The sequence below is a fragment of the Candoia aspera genome, chromosome 1 (genome assembly GCF_035149785.1).
Source record: "Candoia aspera isolate rCanAsp1 chromosome 1, rCanAsp1.hap2, whole genome shotgun sequence".
Classification (NCBI taxonomy): domain Eukaryota; kingdom Metazoa; phylum Chordata; class Lepidosauria; order Squamata; family Boidae; genus Candoia; species Candoia aspera.
The window spans coordinates 232271168-232279935 of record NC_086153.1 but is presented as its reverse complement, the minus strand read 5'-3'; the positions used below and the strand labels follow the sequence as shown (position 1 = coordinate 232279935).

Below are 8768 nucleotides of genomic sequence, written 5' to 3'. Positions count from 1 at the left end.
AGGTTGTACTCCTACCTAGGCCAAGAAATGTCAAGTTGATCCCACCCCCTACTAGTTACCTGACTATGCTGTCAACAGAATGGTTAGCAAAGTACACCCAATTTTACACCTTGAAATTGTTCTTTTGGAAACTCAGGGAATTCTCTAACAGGAAGGACAGAAGTAAAAGCTGTAAGCTGACATGAGTAGGAGGAAAGAGATAACTAAGATTATCCTTTAACCTCTGATTAAAGTTGGAATTTGAAAGAAAAAGGATTTTCCATAGAACAAATTTGCACAAAGATGACGCGGTGGCGCTGCGGGTTAAACCGCTGAGCTGTTGAGCTTGCTGATCGGAAGGTCCGCAGTTTGAATCCATGTGACGGGGTGAGCTCCCGTTGCTAGTCCCAGCTCCTGCCAACCTAGCAGTTCGAAAACATGCAAAGGTGAGTAGATTAATAGGTACCGCTTTGGCGGGCAGGTAACGGCGTTCTGTTTAGTCATGCCGGCCACATGACCACGGAAGTGTCTACGGACGAACGCCGGCTCTTCGGCTTTGAAACGGAGATGAGCACCGCCCCCTAGAGTCGGACATGACTGGGCTTAATGTCAAGGGAAACCTTTACCTTTACCTAACATCTCTTCCAAGGTGCATCTATTCCCTACAGGAATAAGAAAAAGTTAGTTTCAAACTGCACTGCGTTTAGTTTCTTTTTCTCTGTCAGTTTTTAAGTCCCTGATGATTATTATCTCTACACAGCCTCAGTCTTTGTGTGTTTTAGGCAAATTGGAATTGCCTTATATTAGAGTTGCTTCTAAATAGGAGTAGATCAGCATCATCTTGGGATCTGCTTAAACTCAGAGCCTTGTCTTTTCCTATATCTTTTTCTATTCATTCGTCTAAAATGCTGTCTGTGATTTAAGTAGCACTGTATTTTTCTCCCCTCTACTACTGAATGTTTTTTTAAATTAAAAAGATGTTTTAACACTTTCTCTTTTCATTTTTTGAAAATAAGATTTGATTCTATTTATCTCTGGAGATATTAGTCTATCTCCCCACAAAGGAGGAGAGGGAAGAGGAGCTGATTTCTCTAGTCACATACCTCAGTGCTTTAGGGCCAGGAGGTGGCTATAGAATTTATTTCCACTTTATTGTTTTTTCCTTGCCAGTAAGGTGCCCAGATTGTGGGAGCCCTCTCTCTCTCACACATGAGGGCTGCCTTCCCTTTCTTTCTCCCTAACCTTCCTTGCAGAATTGTTGTGAGGATAAAGGGCCTGGTGGAAGAAAAGGGGACTGTAAAATAAATCAGATCTAGGTGGCAAAAATCCAGAGATCCTCTAGATGTCAGTGAGAGTCTTTCTATATCCCTCTGCTGCCATTATCCGGATTTTTGCAGCCCAGATCAGCTATCCATAAATAACTGAATGCATAAGCACAAATATATCTATACACACACTCAGCAACCGTATAAAGATGTGCAAAATGCTTGACAAGTAGATATTCAATAGGTGATGCTCTTCAACAAGAAGATGCAGTGATAGAAAGCTTTCCTCTGGCTCCTGAAGCAGTTAAAAGCACAGAAATTCTGTATCTATAAATATGATAACAGCCCATGTAAGAAAATAGGCCCTGTAGGAATGGGAGAAATCTTCAGTGTCTAAGCAATTGAAACTTGTTCTTTAATTCATTCTTTCTGGTCTTGATTTCTCTTAGCTGAGGCACAGAACATTAAGACCTCATCCAGGAGTCTTGGCATTGTCTGCATGACCTAGATGAGGTCTTGTTACTACTGCAACTGGAACGTTGCCAGGTTTCCACTAAATAAACCATGAATGGTCTGCTCAACAGTCCCTGTGGAGCACTGCCATCAACTCCATTCTACCATTCAAAGAGCCAGGAAGGTAGCTGGTGCCACAGGTGGGGTCCAGCTTTGTTGAAATACAGCCAGCTTCCTGCTGAGAAAGGGGAAGGTGCATGTGTGAGTGAATCATAATGGAATGTAAGACTGGATGAAGTATATGCTGGTATGAGGATGGAAGTGGAGGCAGCAGGACAGAGAGAAAGAACCTGTAAATATCTAAACATTATGCTGGTCTATGACTGTAATGAAGATTTGATTTGATTTGATTTGATTTGATCTGATCTGATCTGATCTGATATTGAAACAGAAACATTGAGCAGCAAGCAGGGGTCCAGAGAAGGCAAGATAATTTTACTTAAGGCTTTCCTTAAAAAATAGACACTGCTAGCTGGTGATGTACAGTATTTCATACCCAGGGCATTGTTTCAGCCTCTTTTCTTTACTATATTACTTTCCAAATAAGTAGATACCATGCACACGCCCAGGGACCCCATGGTGTTGCTCACGTTATATCCTGCAGGCACTGAGACCTCTTGGGTTTCCTACTTCAGGGAGTTGTTTTACCTTGTTTGCATCATTAGCGAAAAGCCAATCCAGGCTGGGTCATATATCTGACCTGATAAGCTCAGATTCCCTCTACATCCCCGGCTTCAATCTCACTCCTTACAATAATAAGATGACTTGATTAGGTTTTGATGGAGAGGGGATGGGCTGTGGCAGAAGCAGAGGTCCCCTCCTGCTCCCAAGTCAGTCCCCGGCCCTGGGAAACCCAAGGGCTGATCCCTTAGAAGCAGGGAAAGGTCCTTGAGACTGCGAGCAAAGAGGAAAGATGCCTGAAAGAATGGTGAGATAAGGGAGAGGAAGAAAGGATAGGAAGCAGGAGAAGGAGAGAAAGGAAAAGGAGAGGGTATGTTTAGGGTGGGTAGGAAAAGTGGTCCCAGAGGGAAGAAAATGTTGCAGAGAAAAATGGAATGGGAGGAGGAGTGGGACAGTGGAAGGCACACGTAGCTGATGGGCATTCTGTGATATTTGCATTGCTTCAGAACTAGAAATACAGCACGATGGCCGTCCAGCTAGGAGCGTGTGCCTTCGGAGAGAAAAGGCGTAAGCAGAGTGGCCCGGAATAGTGTAGCAAGCAAGCAGCACAGGGAGCAGAACCGGAGCAGCCGGAGGAAGGTGGGAAGGAACCAGGAGTAGAATTCAATGTCACACTGGATACGTCTATGAGAATGGGGGCCTGAGAGGAGGGCCGAGGCCACGGGGAAAGGGACTGGGCCTTGCCAAAGACCATCTTCCCCGAAGAGGACTAGATAGCAAGAGCTCCAAAGGAGGACTGTAGCTTTCTGCCAGCTTTCAGCATGTTCTTTTTCCTCCGGGAGACCCGCCGACTGAGCAGTGAGACATCAGACCTGCAGGCATCCCAGGCTGGTTCCCAAAGTGGTTCTCAGAGGCAGTCCAAGGGTGGACACTTCCGAAGGACAAGTAGTCGGTCCCGCGAAGAAGACCGGCGATCCATGCAGCGGCCCAGGATTGGGAGCACCACCGTGGCTGCCTCAGCAACAGTCTCTGGACCCCTCTCTCGCACCCACTCCCAGCTGGGTGATGGAGCAGCCTTGACTGCAACCAAGCCAAAGGACAAGCCATTGCAAGAGGCAGCTGGAAGGGCCAGTTTGGCTCACGCAGAAGATAAATGCCTAAGTATCAGGGATATGGAGCTTGGCCTCACCTCTGTCTTTGGGCAGGTAACTAACAAGCAGTAGGGAGGGGATGGGGGGAAGCCACCATACGGAAGAAGAGCGGGCTAACCAGAAAGAGGCAGGGGCTGTAAAACAGGGGATTTGCACTTGAGGTCCTATGAAGGGAAAGTTCAAATAAGAGAAATCCCCCAGTTGTCAATATTCTACCTTCTATCATTTAGGGTTTTTTTTTTTAATCCAGTCTTCTGTCTTTTCCCCTTCTTCTCTCAAACATAGCTAGAGCTCTTGCTCTCCTGCAATGTCCCATGCTGGGTAATGAACCTAGGGAGACGATGTCTCAGAGATGTTGTCCCATATATATAGCCTGCTCCTGTCATTTCAGATAGAACAGAGGTGGAGAATCTCTTGCTCTGCTGATATTGCTTAACTGCGAGTCTCAACATCTTTCACCATTTGCCATGTTGGCTGGGTAGTTAGCAATATATGGAAAGTCATAGGCTTGTTCCTTATTGCTCTGGGATCAGCTGGAGGAAGTGAAGAGGCCAAGATCTATGTTTTTCTAAGGTGAGCTCTAATCCTGAACATCCTCAGGAAGGCATTCCTAATCTGTAGGATCGGCCCCTTCCATTCTTAAAGGTTGTACAGTATCAGTCTGAGATTGGTGGTGCCCCTGTCCATGTCCCCACAATACTGTGGGGCTTTTGGCCATTAACTACTAATTTAGCTTTTCCTGCTCCAGAGGAAATGAACATGATTTTGCAGCATTTCTGTTGGAGCTGTGAGTGGACTGGTTTGCTACTGGTGGGAAATCCTGTCTTGTCCTTCCTGTAGATAAGCTGCTGTGGCATCTTGCCACCATCCCACTACGTTCCCCAATTACTCTGAGGGACAGCTTTCCTGCTCTCCCTGCCCAGTTGCCTTTACTTTCCTTTTCTTTTTTTCCCCCACATTGTGAAAAGCAAATGCAGTGAGAGAAAAAGGGGGTTGGGGGTTGGGGAGCAGGATAGCATCTGGCTGCCATTGGATTGCAGCCTACAGTAGGCCATCTGGAGGGAGCACAGGCTGGCAACTACAGAGGATAGAGCATGAGGATACTTACACAGTGAAACCAAAATGCTGCATTGGAAGTGTGCTTTGCATTATGCCATGGTTGCTAAAAGGCTTGCAAAGTGTAACTGTTCTCTGAGGAGCTCATTTGCAACAGGCACAGCATGGTAAAATGCACCTTTGTACAGGTGAGCCTAATAAGACCTCATGGGCTGTAACAAGCTTTACATTTTAGCAGCACAAGTGAAAGGATGGTGGATTTGGCTGTCAGATCAACAATTGAAGTCATGACTTTGGCTTTAAAATGACCAGCACAATGGTAAGGCAGAGGGGAAAATGGTATAGGTAGTCCTTTTTTTGCAACTGCCTCATACAGTGACCATTTGCAGTTACGACAGTGATGAAAAAGTAACTTTCCAACCAATCCCCTCATTTATGACCTTTGCAGGCCTGTAAAGCAAAGGAAAGCTGAAGTAAAATTATAAACATGGGTGAGGTTTCACTTAGTGACCACTTTGCTTAACAACTGAGTTGTTGGGGTTGCTGAATGAGGACTACCTGTATTTGGCTACAGTTGCTAAACCAGCAGTAAAGGGGCTGGCTCAAGAGACCTTGTTGGAGACTGGATTGACACACTGCAGGTGGGAACAGCTTGTAGTTTGTCAATAGTGCATGGCCCATAGACAGTTGACAATAGCAGATAGAAAGCTGAGCCAGTCTGTGCTGTTTCTGATGCTGCCTCATGAGGTCTAAAAAATGGGGTGGTATGTGAGGCTTCCTAGTGAATGGTCTCTGTGGCCCTATGCTTCCTGAAAACCATGTGATCTCTGGAAAAGCAAATATGCCCAAACTTGAGCAAACACATCTCAGATCTGAATAAAATGACTGCACAATGAATTCCTGATTCCCTTTGAAACCCTTGCAATAGCCTGGGTTTCATTCTGAAGCAAATTGCAGAATGGTAGCTCAGGTGAACGAAATGGAGCTAGCCCAAGATATTTTTCCATCTGAAGCAAAAGTAATGCTGTAGGCCCCTACAAAATGTTCAGGAGAATCCTGACCAGGATCCACCAGTCAATCACTGTTCCTTTTCTGTTGGGGTGCCCCCAATATACGTTTGATCCCAACTCTGTTGGCTTTTAGAAAGGCATTAAAAACCTGGCTCTTTCGTGGGTGCTGGGGCCATATGATGGGAGTCCCCATTTGGAAGAGTTCTTGATTGTCTATCAAGGATTTGTTTTCATTTCAAGAGAAATGTCTATCTGTTTTTGCTTATTTGTGATTTATTGTAAACTGCCCAGGGTCTCAGTGTTCACATTGGGTGGCCATATACATTTCTTAAACAAGCAGACCTTCCATTGCATCTGAGGACACTAGCATAATTTAGGGTGACTCAGAATAAACTGCAGAATATACTAAGTTATGTCCTTCACTGCCTCTCTGCTGCTGATCTTATTTAGGCATGTATCATATCTGGCCTGAAAAACACAGACAATTTGTAGATGGCAGCAAAAAAATACAGTAAAGAGAACTCTAACCATAATTTTTCAGATTTTTGTAGCAATTTTTAAAAAATGATCTTCATTTATTTAATAAAGCAGAAGAAAGATAAGAAAAACATTAAAACAGCAGAAGAGAACAGAAATTGTATATATAAGTGCTTCTCATACATGTACGTATGAATATGAGATTTTACACAACAGTTTCAATAATGGATCATCTTATTCCTTGTAACCATCCATACAGAATCTATGTTTATGTTTATGTTTATAAGCAGCTTGTTCATAAATCAAAAATAACATCAGGTCTTCAATCCAATGAGCAACTGAAGCCATTAATTTATCATTCCAGCATTGAAGAACTAGTATTTTAGAAATAAGAATGGCAAGGACAGTCAATTTCCATTGTTCGGCTGCCAAATTAAATAAACAAATAAATAAATACATAAAATTCAATGGGACTCTGAAAATATTAAGTTGTGTCTCAAAGTCAAGTTAATGTATGTAATTACTTCTTCCCAGAGCATACTAACTTTAGGACATTGCAAAAACATGTTTTAATGAAATGTTATTCTTATTACATCTCCAAGAAGGGCCTAATTTACTTATTCCTTTCCTATACAAATGCAATGGAGAGCAACACATCTGAAATATTACTTCTTGCTGAATAAGCAGTAATCTTAGACCTATTGAATCAACAGTAAAGGAACCAGCAATCAGAAAATGTTCTTCAGACCGGCATTAGTAAAGTAGCAATGAAAGCTACTTTATGGAAAACATATTCAGATGCCAGGATGTGTCTATACCTGCAACGATTAGAATTGTTCAGGCAATGGCTTTCCCTATGACACTCTTTGGAAATGAAAGTTAGTCTTTGAAGAAGCAAGATAGAAAGAGTATTGATGCTTTTAAACTTTGGTGTTTGAGAAGTCTGCTAAGAATACTATGGGTAGTCAAGAAAGTAAACAAAGGGATCATTGAACAAATCAACACAGAGTTCTCATCTGAAGCACAAATGACCAGGTTCAAATTATCATATTTTGGATACATTATGTTTGCTTTCTTGAGAAGTCTATAATGTTGAGAAAAGTGGAAGGAAAGGGAAGAAAAGAATGACCAGCAGCAAAATGGATGGACTCCATTACAGCAGTGATGAGTGCTTTGTTGTAAGACCTGAAGGACCAGGTTGGGGACAGTTCATCCTGGAGAAAATTTATCTATATGGTCACTAAGAGTCAACACTGACTTGAAGGCACATAATCAGTCAATCAATGAATCAAGATCTACTAAATGTTTGATACTGATTATGACAGCTTCCCATTGTTTAGACAAAATGGGGATCTCCAAAGTTTTATTCCATTCAGTCTTTAAAATGTAGATATCAAACTGATTTATCAATAACAAGTATTTATTAAATCATTGACTTTCACCTTAGATTCAGGAGCAGCACACAGAAGCTGGACCCATTTTATAAATCCTTTGAGAAATCTGCTTTTGGCAAAAAGAATATACATGTGTTGTTTATAAATTTTATTAAAAGCTTTTTCCACATTCAGAGTATTCGACTGTATTGAGGGTTTATTTGTTCTGCTTCTGTTTAAATCAATTAAATCTCTTTTCTGTAAAATATCTGAACTCTGTCTAGTTTTTAATCATTCTTGACCAGTGAAGAAATCACTTCAAGTCAATTAGCTAAATTTTTAATATTTACATTAGCCAATGAAATAGGACAATAGTTAACATGTATGATTTTAGTGGTAGGACATCTGGCCACCTGTTTCCAAATAATTTTCTATATATATTTTTAATTAGCCTTAGCATATTTTAAGTTTGTTTTTATAAAATGCACATGCAATAATACAACCCTACATATAAGCTACATAAGCGTCACATTCTGGACCCCATTCCACAGAAAACTACAAATGTAACTTATTACAGGGAAAGATGCTAACAAGTTAAATTTGGGTGTAGAGGCGTTGAGCTATTGCTGGTCCTTGCTATTGAAAAACAACTGAGAATTTGAAGCTGTTCCTGATCTGCTGTGGATCACTCAGTGGTTGACTAGTGGGTCCTGATCTACTCTCTGTCCTCCCCTTCTTTAAAGAATGGGGAGGAAGCAAGGAAGGAGAGCTTCTCTATCTTTCTCCTGTATCATTTCCATGGGCATCATTTCCATGTAGTTATGATCTAGTAATCCTACGTGAATTTTGGCAAATACTGATTAATAGTGAGAGACCTCTTGCAAAAGGAAAAAAGTTACTTGTAGGAAAACATTTTTCCTTTCCTGAAGGAGACGAGTGAAACAGTTTATATAGGAGAAATGATACTTTTCTAATTAGAGTACATGAAAAGAATATCTTGATAAATTCCATTCCATTACTGTTCACCCAGTTACTTATATTACTATCCAACTATCAGAATTTGTATCACTGCGAATGATGACAAATGATGACGCAAAGAGGACCAATCTGATAACTCTCTTTTCATCTTGGTGAAAATAATCTCCATCAACTGTGGCTCAGGGTGTGTTGTGGGAAGCCAGTCAATTATGGCTTACTCAATGAATCATAGTCGGTGTGTGAACTCTGTGAGGGTGTGTTAAAACATACCTGCCATTTTTAAAATGGTTTTTCCCTTTCAAGTGTCAGCAGTGGTATTCAGATCAACTGTGTGAAACGACTGGA

The 8768-nt window shown here is 41.8% G+C and overlaps 1 protein-coding gene across 1 annotated transcript in view; it reads right to left on the bottom strand.

The window, feature by feature from the left end:
- Window positions 1-8768, bottom strand: part of NDUFV1 (NADH:ubiquinone oxidoreductase core subunit V1) — a 171451-nt gene that overhangs the window by 22636 nt on the left and 140047 nt on the right. The window lies entirely within an intron of this gene.